Source organism: Caretta caretta, chromosome 1, assembly GCF_965140235.1.
Source record: "Caretta caretta isolate rCarCar2 chromosome 1, rCarCar1.hap1, whole genome shotgun sequence".
Classification (NCBI taxonomy): Eukaryota; Metazoa; Chordata; order Testudines; family Cheloniidae; genus Caretta; species Caretta caretta.
Genome location: NC_134206.1, coordinates 214785339 through 214805280, shown reverse-complemented (window position 1 = coordinate 214805280; position 19942 = coordinate 214785339). Strand labels below are relative to the sequence as shown.

The following is a 19942-nucleotide window of genomic DNA, read 5'->3' as shown; positions in this document are numbered from 1 at the left end:
ATTCAGCCATTCTGTAAATAATCCAGTGTCAGTTATCCCCTAGACCCTGAACCCTAGACCAGGGTGCCTCTAGTTGAGTGTCAGGAGCCGCTGTCCAGACTTAGAATCTGGTGCCTGCAACACGGCACACGTGTCCTCCCCTCAGCTGCTGTCTTCCCCATTACTATTCCTCAGGATAAATTCTTATTCCCATGTTAGTGAGAGGAAGGCATCACCCAGGAGAAGGGAACCAGAAAACAATCTCCAAAGCGTTCATGAAACTGGCAGTCCAGGAGGCAAAGGAGAGGATGACAGAGGCAGAAGTAAGTCTCTCCTCTAAAGTGACACCACAGTGTTTCTCCTCCCACTGCGGAGTGTAGTTACCCTTCCCCTCTCGCTCCCCTCGAGGCACAGACAGGAGGAAGCCTACAGTGTGGAGGAGACAGAGCAGGGGAAAGTTTCCATCATGTGGAGACATCTGCTCTCAGCACTGCTCCTTTGGGTCCCAGGTACATCTGAGTAACCATGAGGATGGGGGTGGGGCAGGGAGGGCCAGAGTCCCAAGTTGAGGGGACACATTCTTATGACTGAGATTGAGGTATTAGGGGATCTCTAGACATTGTCTGATCCGCTTCAAGACCCTTGGAGGAACCAAGAGAATCACCAAGAAGCAGGGACTTGTGGGTAAAAATACACCCACCTGAGACTGTCCCATCCCAGAGTGAATCCCAGATGGGAGACTCCTAGTACTTATCCTGTCAATTCTCTCCACAGGATAGGGAAATCTCAGCCAAGAATAACACACAAAGGCCCCTGTTTATTTGCACAGGCAAAGTGACTGTCTTGTCCATTTTGTGTCTTTTACTGCATCTCAAGTTTTTTCTCTCTCTTCCTCCACCCCTCACTTGTCCCCTTGTGTTCTGTAAAAAAACAATTCACATTTTTTCCAGGTGTGGGCTCAGCCTACGTGGAGCAGCTGCCCTTCTTCGTGGGGGGCTTAGGAGAATCCTCAACCCTGCAGTGTACCTTGAAACAAACCAGCTGCCAGTACATGTACTGGTACCGGCAGCAGGGTGGAAGAGAGCTGGAGGGGCTCTTCTACTCTCTAGAAGATGGACCAGGAACCAATTTCACAGCCAAACCTATGACAGCCTTGAGAAGCAACAAAAAATGGGACCTTACATGGAAAAGCCTTTCACAGTCTGACTCTGCTGTGTATTACTGTGCCTGCAGCACTGCACAGTGACACAGAGCCCTGAGACAACCACCAAAAACCCAGAGAGGCAGAGTGGGGTGGAGATAGAGCACATGTGTGTGCCTAGGAGTCAGAAGGCTATTGCGAAGCCGTGGTTCCCAGATGAAGTGACCGGAATATCTGGGTTGTCTCCAGAAGGTCTGTTGAGAACCCCAAGAACTGCCATATCAAAGCACTGGCTCATTCACACAGTTGGTTTCAAGGTTCTGGGGTTTCTCTCCATTTCCCTCTTTTTCCTTTCCCAATGACTTTCTCTCCCTTCTCTCTGTCTCAGTGCTCTCTGTTATTTTCCTTCCTCTTTTTCTTTATTCCTTCAGATTTATTCCCCTATCGAGTCACTGAGCCTATTCCACTCCCCTGCAATCACACGGTGGCCCTATTTGACCTTCTCTCTTGGCTGCAGTGGCTGCGACAAGTGCCCTGGTGTGTTGTAGGGGGATGGCTGCTGTCTCTGGAGCTGAGTGCCTCTCCCATTCCCTCGTATCTGATCCCATACCCACTCCTTCTCATCGCCGGGGTATTCTGGGGCATCCCCTGCCTCCTGAAAAACACAGCATATTATTTCATCTACTGTGACTGTCCGGCAGTGGGGATCATGCTGATATTAACTCAGATATGCAGTCAAACACATGTGACCCCCCAGATAACTACACAATCGAGAGGTATGCGTGCATTCGGTGCCAGGCGCTCCTGGCCCTCAGACACCGTGTATGGGCTTTGGAGACCAGAGTGGCTGAACTGGAGGAGCTGAAGGAGACAGAGGGGTACATAGATGAGACTTTCCAGGACACAGTAGAACAGTCCCATCCCCGGTCTGACAGCCTCTGTGCTGTTGAGGAGGATGAAAGTCCCATAGTAGGGACCCTTCTTCCAGATGATGTTGTGGTGTCCTTTTCCACTGAGGATACCATTCCGGGGGAGGGAACTCCAGTTATTAGGAAGAGACAGGTATTACTAATGGATGATTTGATCACTAGAAACATAGATAACTGGGTTTGCGATGACCAGAAGAACCGCATGGTGACTTCCTGCCTGGTGCGAAGTTTGAGGATCTCTAGAGACATCTAGATAGATTTATGTGCAGTGCTCGGGAGGAGCCGGTGGTCGTGGTCCACGTAGGTACCAAGAATATAGGGAAGGATAGGAGAGAGGTCCTGGAGGCCAAAATTTAGGCTGCTAGGTAAGAGATTGAAGCCCAGGACCTCCATGGTGGCATTCTCTGAGATGCTCCCGTTCCACACGCAGGGCCAGTTAGACAGGCAGAACTGCAGAGTCTCAATGTGTTGATGAGATGATGGTGTAGGGAGGATGGAAAATGATAAAATACAGGCAGGGTCTGATCAGAAACAGTCAAATAAAAAGGAGTCCCATTCAATCACATCATGTAATAGCAGACAGCTAAAAGGAGACAAGTTTTTAAAGTGCTTATATACCAATGCTAGAAGTCTAAATAATAAAATGGGTGAACTAGAGTGCCTCTTATGAAATGAGCATATTGATACAACAGGCATCACAGAAACTTGGTGGAAAGAGGATAATCAATGTGATACAGTAATACCAGGGTACAAAGTATATTGGAAGGACAGAACAGGTCCTGCTGATGGCGGAGTGGCACTATAGGTGAAAGAAAGTGTAGAATCAAATGAAGTAAAAATCGTAAATGAATCAAACTGTACCATAGAATCTCTATGGATAGAAATTCTCTGCTCTAATAATAAGAATATAGCGGCTGGGATATATTACTGACCACCTGACCAGGATGGTGATAGTTTGAATAAAAATAGATTGAATAAAAAACTCAATAATAATGGAGGATTTCAATTATCCCATATTGACTGGGTACATGTCACCTCAGGACGGGATGCAGAGATAAAGTTTCTTGACACCTTAAATGACTGCTTCTTGGAGCAGCTGGTCCTGGAACCCACCAGAGGGGAGGCAATTCTTGATTGAGTCCTAAGTGGAGCACAGAATCTAGTCCAAGAGGTGAATATTGCTGGACCGCTTTGTAATAGTGACCATAATAGAATTAAATTTAATATCCCTGTGGCAGGAAAAACACCACAGCGGCCCAACACTGTATCATTTAATGTCAGAAAGGGGAACTACACAAAAATGTAGTTAATTGAGGAGGTTAATTAAACAGGAATTAAAAGGCACAGCGCCAAAAGTGAAATCTCTGGAAGCTGCTTGGAAACTTTTTAAAGACACCAAAATAGAGGCTCAACTTAAATGTGTACCCCAAATTAAAAAAAACATAGTAAGGGAACCAAAAAAGTGCCACCGTGGCTAAACAACAAAGTGAAAGAAGCAGTGAGAGGCAAAAAGGTATCCTTTAAAAGTGGAAGTTAAATTCTAGTGAGGAAAATAGAAAGAAGCATAAACACTGGCAACTGAAGTGTAAAAATACAAGTAGGAAGGCCAAAAAAGAATGTGAAGAACAGTTAGCCAAAGACTCAAAAAGTAATAGCAATTTTTTTTTGAAGTACATCAGAAGCAGGAAGCCTGCTAAACAACCAGTGGGGCCACTGGACGATTGAGGTGCTAAAGGAACACTCAAGGATGAGAAGGCCTTTGCGGAGAAACAAAATTAATTCTTTGCATCAGTCTTCATGGCTGAGGATGTGAGAGAGATTCCCAAACCTGAGCCATTCTTTTTAGGTTAAAGATCTGAGGAACTGTCCCAGACTGAGGTATCATTAGAGGAGGTTTTGGAACAAATTGATAAATTAAACAGCAATAAGTCAGCAGGACCAGCTGGTATTCACCCAAGAGTTCTGAGAAGCTCAAATGTAAAATTGCAGAACTATTACTGTAGTCTGTAATCTATTGTTTAAATCAGCTTCTGCACCAGATGACTGGAAGATAGCTAATATGACACCAATTTTTAAAAAGGGCTCCAGAGGTGATCCCAGCAATTACCAGCCTGTAAGCCTGACTTCAATAACCGGGCAAACTGGTTGAAACTATAATAAAGAACAATATTGTCAGACATAGAGATGAACATAATTTGTTAAGGAACAACATGGTTTTAGTAAAGGTAAATCATGCTTCACCAATCTACTAGAATTCTTTCAGGGGGTCAACAAGCATGTGGACCAAGGGTACCCAGTGGATATAGGGTACTTAGAATTTCAGAAAGCCTTTGACAAGGTCCCTCATCAAATGCTCTTATTCAAAGTAAGCTGCCACGGGATAAGAGGGAAGGTGCTCTCATGGATTGGTAACTGGTTAAAAGATAGGAAACAAAGGGTAGGACAGTTTTCAGAATGCAGAGAGGTAAATAGTGGTGTCCCCCAGGGGTCTGTTCTGGGACAAATCCTATTCTACATATTCATAAATGATCTGGAAAAAGGGATAAACAGTGAGGTGGCAAAATTTGCTGATGATACAAAATTACTTTAAAGATAGTTAAGACCAGGCAGACTGCAAAGAGTTACAAAAGGATTTCTCAAAACTGGATGACTGGGCAACCAAATGGCAGATGAAATGTAATGTTGATAAATGAAAAGTAATGCACACTGGAAACCATAATCCCAACTAGACATATAAAATGATGGAGTGTAAAATAGCTGTTACCACTCACGAAAGAGATCTTGGAGTCACTGTGGGTAGTTCTCTGAAAACATCCACTCAATGTGCAGCGGCAGTCAAAAAAGTGAACAGAATGCTGGGAATGATTAAGAAAGGGATAGATAATAGACAGAAAATATCATGTTGCCTCTATATAAATCCATGGTACGCCCACATCTTGCATACTGTGTGCACATGTTGTCACCCCATCTCAAAAAAGATATATTGGAATTGGAAAAGGTTCAGAAAAGAGCAACAAAAATTATTAGCGGTATGGAACAGCTTCTGTATGAAGAGAGATTAATTAGACTGGGAGTTTTCAGCTTGGAAAAGAGATGGCTAAGGGGAGATATGATTGAGGTCTATAAAATCATGACTGGTGTAGAGAAAGTAAATCAGGAAGTGTTGTTTACTCCTTCTCATAACACAAGAACTAGAGGTCACCAAATGAAATGAATGGGCAGCAGGTTTAAAACAAATAAAAGGAAGTATGTCTTCACACAATGCACAGTCAACCTGTGGAACTACTTGCCAGAGGATGTTGTGAAGGCCAAGACCATAAAAGGGTTCAAAAAAGAGCTAGATAAATTCATGGAGGATAGGTCCATCAATGGCTATTAGCCAGAATGGGCAGGAATGGTGTACCTAGCGTCTGTTTGCCAGAAGTTGGGAATGAGCAACAGGGGATGGATCACTTGATGATTACCTGTTCTGTTCATTCCCTCTGGGGCACCTGGCAGTGGCCACTGTCGGAAGACTGGATAGTGGGCTAGATGAACCTTTGGTTTGACCCAGTAAGGCCATTCTTATGTTCTTATGTTCCTCCCTCAGTATCTCTCCCTTATTTCTTTGTTCACACCGCCACTCCTCAGGGAGCAGGACAGTTATCTGGGGGGAGGAAGACTCCTGCTGCAAATGGCATAATGCGCTAGAGATGGGCTCCAACCACTAGCCGAGACTCAAATCAGCACGAGTAGCAAATCCCCCCACCTTCGTATGTCAGGTCTGCCTCTTTGAAAGACCCAAACTCCATCACTGAATCTGAACACAATGGAAGTTTCGAGAAGTTCCGATCCAAATGTAGATCCAAACTCTGCAGGATTGGTCCCATTTCTAGGTTAAACCAAGATGGAAGAACTATTTCTCATTTCATGTTGCACAACCACAACAAATTATGTTCATCACAGCAGTTAGCTCTACGAATTAAGAACTGGACCAAGCAACATTTCACATCTCAGGCCCTGCTTACGTTAAGGAAGTACATACGGGAGTAACCAAATTAAACATATTACAGTAAGATTTACCACTGTAACCCTTGTTTTGCATCAGCGCAGCACTCTGTATTAGGGATGTGCATCAGTGTCATTGCATCAGTGAGCAAAACACCTCTGCAAATTGCCCTCATGCAGAGAGAGCCTAGGCCACAGGTGTGTGGAGCAGCAGCTACTGTTGTGATAGGGTGTGGAATGAGGTTAGACAGTCCACAGAGTCACCTTCATTTAGCCCTGGTCTACACTACGAGTTGAGGTCGAATTTAGCAGCGTTAAATCGATTTAATCCTGCACCCGTCCACACGACGAAGCCCTTTTTTTTGACTTAAAGGGCTCTTAAAATCGATTTTCTTACTCCACCCCCGACAAGGGGATTAGCACTGAAATCGGCCTTCCTGGGTCGAATTTGGGATACTGTGGACACAATTAGACGGTATTGGCCTCCGGGAGCTATCCCAGAGTGCTCCATTGTGACCGCTCTGGACATTACTCTCAACTCAGGTGCACTGTCCAGGTAGACAGGAGAAGGCCCGCGAACTTTGGAATTTCAATTTCCTGTTTGGCCAGCGTGGCAATCTGCAGGTGACCGTCCAGAGCTCATCAGCAGAGGTGACCATGATGGAGTCCCAGAATTGGAAAAGAGCTCCAGCATGGACTGAACAGGAGGTACGGGATCTGATCGCTCTATGGGGAGAGGAATCCGTGCTATCAGAACTACGTTCCAGTTTTCAAAATGCCAAAACATTTGTCAAAATCTCCCAGGGCATGAAGGACAGAGTCCATAACAGGGACCCGAAGCAGTGCCACGTGAAACTTAAGGAGCTGAGGCAAGCCTACCAGAAAACAAGAGAGGCGAACGGCCACTCCGGGTCAGAGCCCAAACATGCCGCTTCTATAATGAGCTGCATGCCATTTTAGGGGGTTCAGCCACCACTACCCCAGCCGTGTTGTTTGACTCCTCAATGGAGAAGGAGGCAACACGGAAGCAGGTTTTGGGGACGAGGAAGATGATGATGAGGAGGTTGTAGATAGCTCACAGCAAGCAAGCGGAGAAACTGGTTTTCCTGACAGCCAGGAACTGTTTCTCACCCTGGACCTGGAGCCAGTACCCCCCGAACCCACCCAAGGCTGCCTCCCAGTCCCACCAGGCGGAGAAGGGACCTCTGGTGAGTGTACCTTTTAAAATACTATACGTGGTTTAAAAGCAAGCATGTTTAATGATTAATTTGCCCTGGCATTCGCGGCTCTCCTGGATGTACTCCCAAAGCCTTTGCAAAAGGTTTCTGGGGAGGGCAGCCTTATTCCATCCACCATGGTAGGACACTTTACCACTCCAGGCCAGTAGCACGTACTTGGGAATCATTGTAGAACAAAGCATTGCAGTGTATGTTTTCTGGCATTCAAACAACATCTGTTCTTTATCTCTCTGTGTTATCCTCTGGAGAGTGATATCATTCATGGTCACCTGGTTGAAATAGGGTGCTTTTCTTAAGGGGACATTCAGAGGTGCCCATTTCTGCTGGGCTGTTTGCCTGTGGCTGAACAGAAATGTTTCCCGCTGTTAGCCATGGGGAGGTGGGAGGGGGTAGGTGCTAGCCATGTGCTGGGGGGAGGCAAAATGCGACTTTGGAACGAAAGCACATGTGCTATGTATGTAATGTTAACAGCAAGGTATACCATGAAAGAGTGTACCCATTGTTCTCTAAAATGTGTCTTTTAAAATACCACTATCCCTTTTTTTTTCTCCACCAGCTGCATGTGTTTCAAGGATCACGGGATCTTCTCCTTCCCAGAGGCTAGCGAAGATCAGAAGGCGAAAAAAACGCACTCTCGATTAAATGTTTTCTGAGCTCATGCTGTCCTCCCACACTGACAGAGCACAGACGAATGCGTGGAGGCAGACAATCATAGAATCATAGAATATCAGGGTTGGAAGGGACCTCAAGAGGTCATCTAGTCCAACCCCCTGCTCAAAGCAGGACCAAGCCCCAGCTAAATCATCCCAGCCAGGGCTTTGTCAAGCCTGACCTGGCAGGAAAGCACAAAATGACCGGGAGGAGAGGTGGCGGGCTGAAGAGAGTAAGTGGCGGGCTGAAGGGAGAGTTGAAGCTGAAAGGTGGTGGCAGCATGATGAGAGGAGGCATGACTCAATGCTGAGGCTGCTGGAGGATCAAACTAATATGCTCCAGCATATGGTTGAGCTGCAGGAAAGGAAGCAGGAGCACAGACTGCCTCTACAGACCCTGTGTAACCAACTGCCCTCCTCCCCAAGTTCCATAGTCTCCTCACCCAGATGCCCAAGAATATGGTGGGGGGGCCTCCGGCCACCCAGCCACTCCACACCAGAGGATTGCATAAGCAACAGAAGGCTGGCATTCAATAAGTTTTAAAGTTTTAAATTTTTGAAGTGTTGTGTCACCTTGTTCTTCCCTCCTCCGCCACCCCTCCTGGGCTACCTTAGTAGTTATCCCCCTATTTGTGTTATGAAGTAATAAAGAATGCATGAATGTGAAGCAACAATTACATTATTGCCTCTGCAAGCGGTGATCAAAGGGAGGAGGGGAGGGTGGTTAGCTTACAGGGAAGTAGAGTGAACCAAGGGCTGGGGGGTTTCATCAAGGAGAAACAAACAGAACTTTCATGACATAGTCTGTCCAGTCATGAAACTGGTTTTCAAAGCTTCTCTGATGAGCACCGCGCCCTCCTGTGCTCTTCGAACCGCCCTGGTGTCTGGCTGTGTGTAACCAGAAGCCAGGCGATTTGCCTCAACCTCCCACCCCACCATAAACGTCTCCCTCTTACTCTCACAGATATTGTGGAGTGCACAGCAAGCAGTAATAACAGTGGGAATATTGGATGGGCTGAGGTCTAACCGAGTCAGTAAACTGCGCCAGCACGCTTTTAAATGTCCAAATGCACATTCTATCGTCATTCTGCACTTGCTCAGCCTGTAGTTGAACAGCTCCTGACTACTGTCCAGGCTGCCTGTGTACGGCTTCATGAGCCATGGCATTAAGGGGTAGGCTGGGTCCCCAAGGAAAACTATAGGCATTTCAACATCCCCAACAGTTATTTTCTGGTCTGGGAATAAAGTCCCTTCCTGCAGCTTTTGAAACAGACCAGAGTTCCTGAAGATGCGAGCATCATGTACCTTTCCCGGCCATCCCACATTGATGTTGGTGAAACGTCCCTTGTGATCCACCAGTGCTTGCAGCACTTTTGAAAAGTACCCCTTGCGGTTTTTGTACTCGCCGGCTTGGTGCTCCGGTGCCAAGATATGGGTTCCATCTATGGCCCCACCACAGTTCGGGAATCCCATTGCAGCAAAGCCATCCATTATGACCCGCACATTTCCCAGGGTCACTAACCTTGATATCAGCAGATCTTTGATTGCGTTGGCTACTTGCATCATGGCAGCTCCCACAGTAGATTTGCCCACTCCAAATTGATTCCCGACTGACCGGTAGCTGTCTGGAGTTGCAAGCTTCCACAGGGCTATTGCCACTCGCTTCTCAACTGTGAGGACTGCTCCCATCTTGGTATTCTTGTGCCTCAGGGCAGGGGAAAGCAAGTCACAAAGTTCCATGAAAGTGCCCTTACGCATGCGAAAGTTTCGCAGCCACTGGGAATTGTCCCAGACCAGCAACACTATGCGGTCCCACCAGTCTGTGCTTGTTTCCCGAGCCCAGAATTGGTGTTCCAGCACATTAACCTGCCCCATTAGCACCATGATGGACACATGGCCAGGGCCCGTGCTTTGAGAGAAGTCTATGTCCATGTCCTCATCACTCTCATCACCGTGCTGATGTTGCCTACTTGCCCAGTTTCACTTTGTCAGGTTCTGGTGCTGCATATACTGCTGGATAATGCGTGTGGTTTTTAATGTGCTCCTAATTGCCTAAGTGATCTGAGCGGGCTCCATGCTTGCCATGGTATGGCGTCTGCACAGAAAAAAGGCGCGGAATGATTGTCTGCCATTGCTCTGACGGAGGGAGGGGAGACTGATGACATGGCTTACAGGGTTGGCTTACAGGGGAATTAAAATCAACAAAGGGGGTGGCTTTGCGAGAAACTGAATGCCCCCTCAAGGATAGAACTCAAAACCGCAAGGATAGAACTCAAAACTGGGTTTAGCAGGCCGTTGATTTCACGGAGGGAGGGAGGAGAAAATGAATACAAAACAAATCCGATCTATTTCTTGTTTTGAGCCACTTCATCTATCTTTATACATCTTGCTGGCAGCAGACTGTGCAGTACGACCGCTAGCCATCATCATCTTCTGGGTGCTTGGCAGAAGACGGTGCTGTATGACTGCTGGCCATCGTCTTCTGCTGGCTGCTGATTAAAAGACAGTACACTGCCGGTAGGACTCAATCGCCATGAGACAAAACTTAAAAGGGAAATGACCTGGCTGAGGCACTCCCATGTTTGCCCAGGCACCCCTGACCTCATTGAGGTCAGTTAAAAGAGCACCCAGGACTACGCTGACGACGGATACCAGTCATACTGCACCGTCTGCTGCCAAAAGGCAATAAACTGCTGCTGTGCAGCAATGCAGTACCACATCTGCCAGCACCTAGGAGACATACAGTGACGGTTAGCTGAGCGGGCTCCATGCTTGCCGTGGTATGGCGTCTGCACAGGTAACTCAAGAAAAAAGGCGCAAAACAATTGTCTGCCCTTGCTTTCACGGAAGGAGGGAGGGAAGGGGGGGCCTGACGATATGTACCCAGAACCACCCGCGACAATGTTTTAGCCCCATCAGGCACTGGGATTTATACCCAGAATTCAAATGGGTGGCGGAGACTGCGGGAACTGTGGGATAGCTACCCACAGTGCAGTGCTCCGGAAGTCGACGGTTGCCTCGGTCCTGTGGACACACTCCTCCGACTACATGCACTTAGAGCATTTGTGTGGGGACACACACTATCGACTGTATAAAAACGCTTTCTACAAAACCGACTTCTATAAATTCAACCTAATTTCGTAGTGTAGACATACCCTTAGCAATGCAAGGCTTGGAATATTGCTATGATCAGAGAGCTCCTTCACAGGCTCCTCACACACAGGACACTAGCCAGGTGTGCTCTCTCCTAACTCCCTCACCCTCTCAGCAGCTCTGCCAGCCAGTCGCTAGAGGGAGACATGATCACAGGCATTAACCCATCTGTTACACTGACATGCCCCAGACTTCTTAGTATCCTCATCACTTGATGGATAATTTGCTCAGAGTAATAACCTTGAACGAGCTAGGTTTTTATATAGGGATTCTGGGAAACTGACTGGAATAGCTATTCCAGAATAGCTCCCCGTGAGGAGACTCTTATTCCAGGATAGCTATTGCCCTTCAAATTCACACTCTTCTTTATTCTGGAATAACTTCTGACAAAACCTTAGAGATGATTTTCTTCTTCGTGTTTTATCCTAATTTCCAGAAAACAGACCAAAGGACTCCAGTACTAACACACATTCATAGAGAGATAATATAAACCTATCCTTCTGATTATCACAAGACTGTATTAAGCAATAAATATAATTCACATTCTGTCCTTCTGTGAATAATCCAGCCTCAGTACCTGAAACCCATTAAGCCTCAAGGGGTCACTCCAGAGAGATGGGAGGAAACAGAGGGAGTGCACGCACCTATGAGTCAGAAGGTTATTGCAGGGCCATGCTTCGTAGTCAAATTGTCTAGGATACATTCGGTGTCTCCAGATGGGCTGTAAAGTTCCCCAGGAACTGCCATGCCATACATCTCAGGATATGGCTCTTTCTCTCTCCTGCCCTCCTTTTTCTTTCCAAATGATTTTCTCTTAGTCCCTGTTTTCTTTCTTTCTTTCTTTCTTTCTTTCTTTCTTTCTTTCTTTCTTTCTTTCTTTCTTTCTTTCTTTCTTTCTTTTCCCCAATCCAGTGATTAAGCCCATTCCTACTCCCCTGCAATGCTATCCCGTTCTGGCCCTCCCTGACCTCTTGTCCTGGCTACAGTGGCTGAGACAAGTGGTCTAGTGTGTTGCAGGGGGGTGGCTGCAGTCTGTGGAGCTGACTTCGCATCTCCATGTGTTTCTGGGTGTTCCCTCTCTTCTGATGGACATTATGTATGACTTCATATACTAGAAGAGTCAGGCAGTGGAAGGGATGCTGGAAGTCCTCTTCATTCCCTAAGTCAACACATCACATATGACCCCAGATAACTGGGTGTCTGGCTGGCGAATCTTCCCCATATGCTCAGGGTTCAGCTAATCGCCATACTTGGGGTCGGGAAGGAATTTTCCTCCAGGGCAGATTGGCAGAGGCCCTGTGGGTTTTTCGCCTTCCTCTGTAGCATGGGGCACGGGTCATTTGGTGGAGGATTCTCTGCAACTTGAAGTCTTTAAACCACGATTTGAGGACTTCAATAGCTCAGACATAGGTGAGAGGTTTATTACAGGAGTGGGTGGGTGAGATTCTGTGGCCTGCATTGTGCAGGAGGTCAGACTGGATGATCATGGTGGTCCCTTCTGACCTTGATATCTATGAGTCTATAAGTTTATGAACTACACAATCAAGAGGAACACCACAAAGTCCAGTTGCACTTACATCACATAGCCCTGTGTTGCTGGGCCTGCAGCCTTTGAGGGCAGTGAATAAGAGCTCCAGAGAGGTGCAGCAAAAGGAAATGGAGAGAAAGAGAGGGATAGGTATCTATATAGAGAGAAAGCAGCTCCCCATCCCAGTCCCTGGGCGGGTGCCTTTTCCTCCTGCTTGGCATCACTGTGGAGGGAGAGGAACAGATTTGGTGGTACCCTTCTTCTATGCCCTAATGAGGCCTCTGTCCATCTAACAAATCTGCAATGTGACCAGCAGCAAATGATGGTGTCAGTGGTGGTATCAGTGGAGAGGAAGTTCCATATCAGGGAGAGTGAGTGTTGAAACTGAGCCTGCAAAGGTACTTTCATCAAGGGCTTCAGGAGACCCTGACACATCAGACTGTCAGTGTCACAGCCACCAGCTCAGGTGTGTAAACTCTATTATGCATAGCGCTGAGAAGGGGCAGCTGATGGTATCTGAAAAAGCAGATAGACAGACACAGTGAGCGTGGAGGATGGCTGGCTAAAGGCAGTGCCATCCTCAACTTCAGTGGATATAAAATCCCTTAACACTTGAGCTGAATCATAAGTTTAAGAAAAGAAATGGTCAGCTGACTTGGGGATGAGTGTGCACAAACACCACTGCTGTGTACCGCATATGAGAGAACTGCCTATAGTGTTATTTATGCTATAGCAGTCCGTCCTTGTGAGCTCAGTAACAGTGTCTTCCCATTGGTGCACACGGTGCTGGAAATGCAGTGAATAGTTGCAGACAATATTAGACCTCAAGACACTGGCCACAGGTGTGTGGAGCAGCAGCTATAGTTGTGACAGAGCGTAGGATGTTGTTGGAGAGTTCAAAGTCTCAACGTCACAGAGAAATGTCGAGATAACTTGGAACCGGTAGGCTGCTGTGATCAGAAAGTTGCTGAGAGCAGGCACGGTGCTGTCAGGTGAATGTAAAGTCATTAATGAAGGCATTTATTTGTTTAACACCAGTTCTTCTTGTGTTCATGTGGAGAATAACACAGCAGATTCCAGTCCAGCTCTGGTGGAGAACGAAGCGATTCCTAGCTGCTGACTGTTCAGATCTTGTGTGATATGAATGGGCAGATCTCAGGGGCATGAAAAATGTGATGAGCCCATACAACAAACTCGAAGGTATGCTGTGTGATCTCTCTGTAGCTTGCGTGTTTAATGGGAGTCTCGAGAGAAGAGTGAGGAGGAGAGAAAAAACTGCTTGGCTCTCATGGTGGCTCTTTCCTCCAGCTCCCAGTTCTGTTACTGAACTGAAAACAAACACCCAAAATGCCCCTACTCCTCCACACAAATACCCCCACAGTAGCAATTAGGATCATACACACAGCTGTGTATGGGTCGTATCTCCTGCTAACATGTATTACAGTGATTCAGCTGCTATCTCACTGACTATTCTCACTCTGCCTCCCCACCCCCTCCCTGAACAAAACTCACTCTCTCATCACTTCCTGTCTCACAGTCTCTGCCAGAGGTTGGAAGTTCTGATTCAGGCTCAGGCTGTGTGTGTCTATGCAGCTGTCTCAGACAGATCCGCAGCCAGACGTGCAGGTACCCAATGGTTCCCTGTTTGCTCTTCATGGTTGTCCTGTCCCCTTGGGGTAAGTGAACACCACTGAAATCCATTAAATTAACCAACAGTTCATAAATGCGTGTACAGATCTGTTTGCTCTTATCAGAGACAGTAGAGATGGGACAACTTTTAGAGGGCATTTTTTCCATTGCGCACAGTCCCCAGCTCCTGTGGTGTGGTTTCCAATGTTATATTCTCTAAGGTTGTCTACAGTGAGGTTATGAAATGAAGGAGGTAATGAATCTTCTACCCCCGGTAGACCCCTCATCTTTGGAAATGTTTCCTGATCTCTAGCCAGAAATCCCCCCACCCTGTTCCCCAATTTCATCACATTAAACCCTCATCTAATTTAATTTCCATTTCCTCACAGGATGGGCCATCCGTCAACCCCTAGACATGGTGGTCAGTCAGGGACAGCCACTCACACTGAACTGCTCTCTATCAACAACCCAATTCATGACCATGTACTGGTACAAGCAGGCCATGGGGAAGGACGCAAGGCTGCAGCTGGTGATGTTTTCTACAGAAGGCTCCAGTGCAAATGTTGAGAAGCCATTTGAAGGTCACTTCCAGAGCAGTGGGACAAAAAACAATGTCCTGTCTCTGTCTGCAGAGAGATCCCAGGTGCAAGACTCAGGCACATATTACTGTGCTAAGCAAGATCACACAGTGACTCAACTGCCAAAAGTGCTTAGCATAAACCTCCCTGCAAAGGGAAAGGACTTCCCTTCCCCCAAACCCATGTACAGCCCTGCCTCCTGCATAAGATGCACTCCATCTTGCTCTAACACCTCCCACCACGATCCCTATGTATCCTCCTCTCCCTTCCCTGTCTTCTCTATTGCCTCTCTCCTCCTCTTTTTCTGAACCTTTCCTCTTTCCTTCTTCTCTCCTACTAAGGCTCTGTCTACACTATAGCTTATGTCAGAGTAATTTATGTCTCTCAGGGGGCTGAGTAAATCACCTCCCTGAGCAACATAAGTTACACTGCCGTAAGTGCCAGCGTGAACAACTGCTCTGTGGGACTAGAGTAGTTAAGCTGATGGGAGAGCTCTCTCCTGGCTTAGAGTGGCTACATTAGAAAGGTTACAGTGGCACAGGTGGATCGGTGCAGCTGGGCCGCTGTAAACTCTCTAGTTTAGCCGTGTGTGACGAAGTTGGGGATTTTTGTAGTGTTTTATGTGAATAGTGTGTGCTCACCTCAGTTTCCCTGAGTGCTGCATGTTTAATAAGGTGGTGGGAGAGGGTTTGTTGTTGCAGAGGACCAGCTGTGACCTTGCCTAGTGGCCGGGACCCCCAGACAGCAGCCTGGAGATGGGAAACCCGAACAACTGGTGACCTGGTGACGAAGAGGCCCACCCCAGCTTGGCCATCAGCTGGTTTTGGCCAGTGGGAAGAGAATGGGCTGAGAAGAGAGGACCCTGGTGACCTGACCAATCCGTTCCAGCCAGAGGGGAACAAAGGACAGAGGAGAGAGGGACCCAGCGACAGGTTTACCTGGGACAGCAGACAAAGAACAGGGGAGGAACAGTTGGGGACGGTGATATCAGATGCCCAGCTGAAAAGCACAACGTCTCAGGACTGGAGAGTGAGAGAGTAGGCAGAGCCTACCTCGATACAGGGGAGACTTAGATGTACTGTGCTCAGGGAGGCCAGGCCTGAGGGTTTTACGCTGGCTAGAGTCACTCCGGGCTAGAGAACAGGGCTGCATTATTCCCTCTGGGAGTGGAGGCTCCAGGGGTCCAGAACAAGTGAACACCCTGAGTGGGCCCATGGCGAGACAGCGGTGTGCTAAGCCTCAGAGAGATGTGGTTCCAGGAGGTGGAGGGTCTTAACCCCCAAGAGACAGTGGACCCCTGAGAAGGGCTGTCACACTGAAGGGGCCAAGAGTAGGCACGACCTGTGAGTCTGTGACACTGTGCCCTAAATCTTCTTCTGTTCTTCCGGTCCTCTCTCCTTCTCTCTCTTCACCCTCCCGGTGTTCTTTTCTCCTTCTTGTCTCTATCCCATAACCTCACTTTTCATTTCTTTCTCTTTCCCTCTTGTCTCTCCTCTTCTCTCACACCTTCCTTTCCCCATTCTCCCTGTCCGCTCATTCACTCCTCCTTCTCTTTCTCCTCCCTTCAATGGAATGAAACTGGGCAATGGGAGACATTTCAAGCTGGATGAAGGAGACCTTTCCATCCTTCTGTGCTCTTCTGCTTTCTCCCCTCTGTCCCCTCCCCTCACTTCTCTTCTTTTATCTCATTCCTCACTTCCCCTCCTTATTTCTACACCTCTCCTCTCTCATTCCCCAGAATCTCTCCCCCTTTACAAATTAAGGGCCCGGTCTTAAGGCTGTTTCCCGGTGACATCTGTGAACCCCAAAATTAGTTTTTCCCTGGAGTACAACAATCCCAGCCCCAGGGACAGCACCACTGACTTCTGCCTTGCAGTGAGCCATAGTGCAGGAGACAACAGGGCCACAATATGACCCCCAGCCTGCCAGCCCTCTTGGTCAGAGACTCCTCCTTCCAATCCTCTCTCTCTTCATTATGGCCAATACTGAGCTGGGGACATGTATTTCAGATTAGAAAGCAGCATAATTTTCTAACAATGAGCTTGTTAGACTGTTGGATTGTGCCACTCCACCATTAACAGCCAGCAGAGGAAGCTAGTACATGCTTTAGCAGCTCTGACATATTCCTCCCAGCAGGGGGCAGTGGTGTATAGACACACAAGCCAAGCCATGGCCAGATGGATTCTGCAGGGTTCAGTGACAACAATAACCCCCCGTACTCTCTGCTGATACTGTCGGGGTTATGGGGACCAAGAATAGGACATGCAGCCTTTCACCCCAGATTACAGGACTGATTTCACCCAGGCTGGGAGTTACTGACTCTGAGGCTATTCTGCACTTTGGTTATATCCCATGTGTAGGTTTCTGAGTGCAGTGCAATGAACCGCTCTCTAAAACATTGTGTTATTTCTGATCCAGGCTTGGTGATGGACACAAAGAGCCCTAGAAACAGAGACACACAAGGCACTCTGCTTTCACTTGACTGGCTGTACTTCTGTAGACTTGATTTGACTTCAGTGGGGTTACTCCTCACTTACATTGGGGACAGTGAGAATAGAATAAGACCTAAAGAGAGAGAAAACCAGAAACATGCAAAGAGAGACACAAATGAAAATGCAAATGGGTGGGGCTGGAGGATTTGTAGCCCTGTTGGCAGCTGGAGATCACTTGTAGAGTGTATTAGCCCATCCCTTTCACTCCCCCTAAGGGACAGACAGATGGTAACTCACATCATGGAGGAAACACAACTGGGAGACACTACTGCAGGGATGTGGAGACATCTCCTCCCTGTACTGCTCATCTGGGTCCCAGGTACGGGCTGAGAAACACAAGGAATGGGGCTAAGGTAAAGAGGATTAGAGTCCCATGTCCAGGGGACACCCTCTCTTCTCTGAGACTGAGGGTGGAGGGGATGTCTGCTTCCCACATTTTATCTGCTCTGAGACCCTGGGAGGAATAGAGAGCATAACTAAGGAGTGGGGGAACTAAAGCAAGTTGGGACACCCTTAGCATAGCTCCTACTGATTCAGTGTATGAGAGCCTGAATTCCCAGACAGGACTGGCTCAAGGCAGATCCATTTGTTTGCTCACAGAAGTCACTGTTTTTATTTCCTTCCCATTTTCTCTGCTCGTCATTCCCTCTGGGTTTCCCTTCATTCTTTTCTCACTTGTTCTCTCTCTCTCTTTCTCTCCTCTCACTCTCTGCATGGTTCTGTCACGTAGTTTCCCATTTCCTTCCAGGTGTGGGTTCAGCGTATGTGGAGCAGCTGCCCTTCCTTACTGGGAGCCAAGGACACTCCCTAGTTCTGCAGTGTACACTCAAACAGTCCAACTGTGACCGGATGTTCTGGTACCGGCAGCGGGGAAGCAGGGAGCTGGAGGGGCTCTTCTACTCTTATGGAGACCAATTGGTGAACTTCACAGCCGAGCTCTTGACCGCCCAGAGGAGCAACAAAAACTGGGAACTGAAATGGAACAAACTTTCACAGTCAGACTCAGCTGTGTATTACTGCGCCTGCAGCACTGCACAGTGACACAAAGCCCTGAGACAGCCAGCAAAATCCCAGAGACAGAGACAGGGGAGGAAATAGAGGGAGCTGTGTGTGCTTAGACGTTGGAAGGACAATGCAGGGGTGTACTTCCAAGATGAAGTGTCGGGAACATACATTGTCTCCAGAAGGAGTGTAAGGATCATCAGATCAGTGACCATGTTGCACACTTGAGATGTAATTGGCTCTATTAATAGCAATGGGAGTTTTGCCCTAATAGGACCAGGATTTCATTGTTGGTCTCTTGAAATTGGACTTTGATCACTATTGCTAACACTTTTCTTTCTTCCTTGACATTTTCTTCCATTTCTTTCCTATTCTCTCTCATTCTCTCTCACTATTCCCTTTGCTCCAGCTCTCTCACTTTCCATTTCTTTCTCTTCATTTTTTCTATTTCTTTAAATTAAACCCCCAAATCCAGCTGCTGACCCCAACCCTCGCCCTGTGGTTTGGTCTCACTGTGTCTCTGGGGACTGTTCTGACCTGACTGTAATGCCTTATTCACATGATTGCTGAGCCATAGATGTCTAGGCAGGGGAATATGGAGTAAGAGCAGGGAGGTGGTATTAGCAATGCTGGTTGCAGAGTTGAGACCATTACTGGAATTTCCTGCCTAGTCTGGTGCCCACAATTCAATAAGGATGATGATAAATTGGTGATGATTCAGAGAAGAGCCACGAGAATGATTAAAGGATTAGAAAACCTGCCTTATAATGATAGACTCAAGGAGCTCAATCTTAAAAAGAAGGTTAAACGGTGACTGGATTACAGTCTATAAATACCTATAATGGGGAAAATATTTAATATTTTGATATTGGTCTCTTCATTCTAGCAGAGAAAGGCATAACCTGATCCAGTGGCTGGAAGTTGAAGTTACATAAACTCTGACTGGAATTAAGGCATACTTTTTTAACAGTGAGAGTAATTAACCCTTGGAACAATTTACCAGGGGTCAAGGTGGATTCTTCAGTGCAGCACTGCAAGACAGGATAGACTGGACAAGGTGCATTGGTGTACTGTGTTCACATGAAATTCTCACTGTATTCTGGGAGACGGCATGCGCCTGAGTTCCTCAAGGTTTAGCAATTCCTTCTACTGTCCAGGGGGCAGAGCAGTTCCTCTCAGTATGGGAGTGTCACACACAAACAGCAGACACACTGAGCTAGCACATTTATCAATAGTGTTACCTCTGGCCATGCCTATTTACTACTACACTCATCCTCTCCCCTCCCCCAGGATCTGAAACCCCCTTCCTCCCAGACACCTCCCAGTGAGGATGCTGACAGGACATGGAGCTGCTGCAGCTCCTCTCTCTGCTTATAGGGCTGTTGGCCACTGCCCTCTCAGGTGAGACCAGGGCTCCTTGCAATAACCACCCGGTAAGATCAGGTTCCCTGGGGAGGTTTCTCACCTATTGGTTGTGACCCCTTTGTCTTCCAGGTGCAACGGGCAGATTAGTGGAGCAGTCACCCCCCTCTTTCATGGTGAGGCCAGAAGTGTCACAGTCAGTGACCTGCACCTTAAAGGACACGACCTACTTCTCGATGAGCTGGTACTGGCAGGATGCCCAAGGCCATCTGCA

General features: G+C 47.5%; 1 long non-coding RNA gene across 1 annotated transcript; it reads left to right on the top strand.

Moving 5' to 3' along the window:
- Positions 1 to 308: 308 nt before the first annotated feature.
- LOC142069365 (uncharacterized) lies at positions 309 to 8199 on the top strand. Its single transcript, XR_012665154.1, has 3 exons — positions 309 to 488; positions 930 to 7244; positions 7831 to 8199. It is a non-coding gene; the product is annotated as an uncharacterized LOC142069365 (long non-coding RNA).
- The last annotated feature ends 11743 nt before the right edge of the window (positions 8200 to 19942 follow it).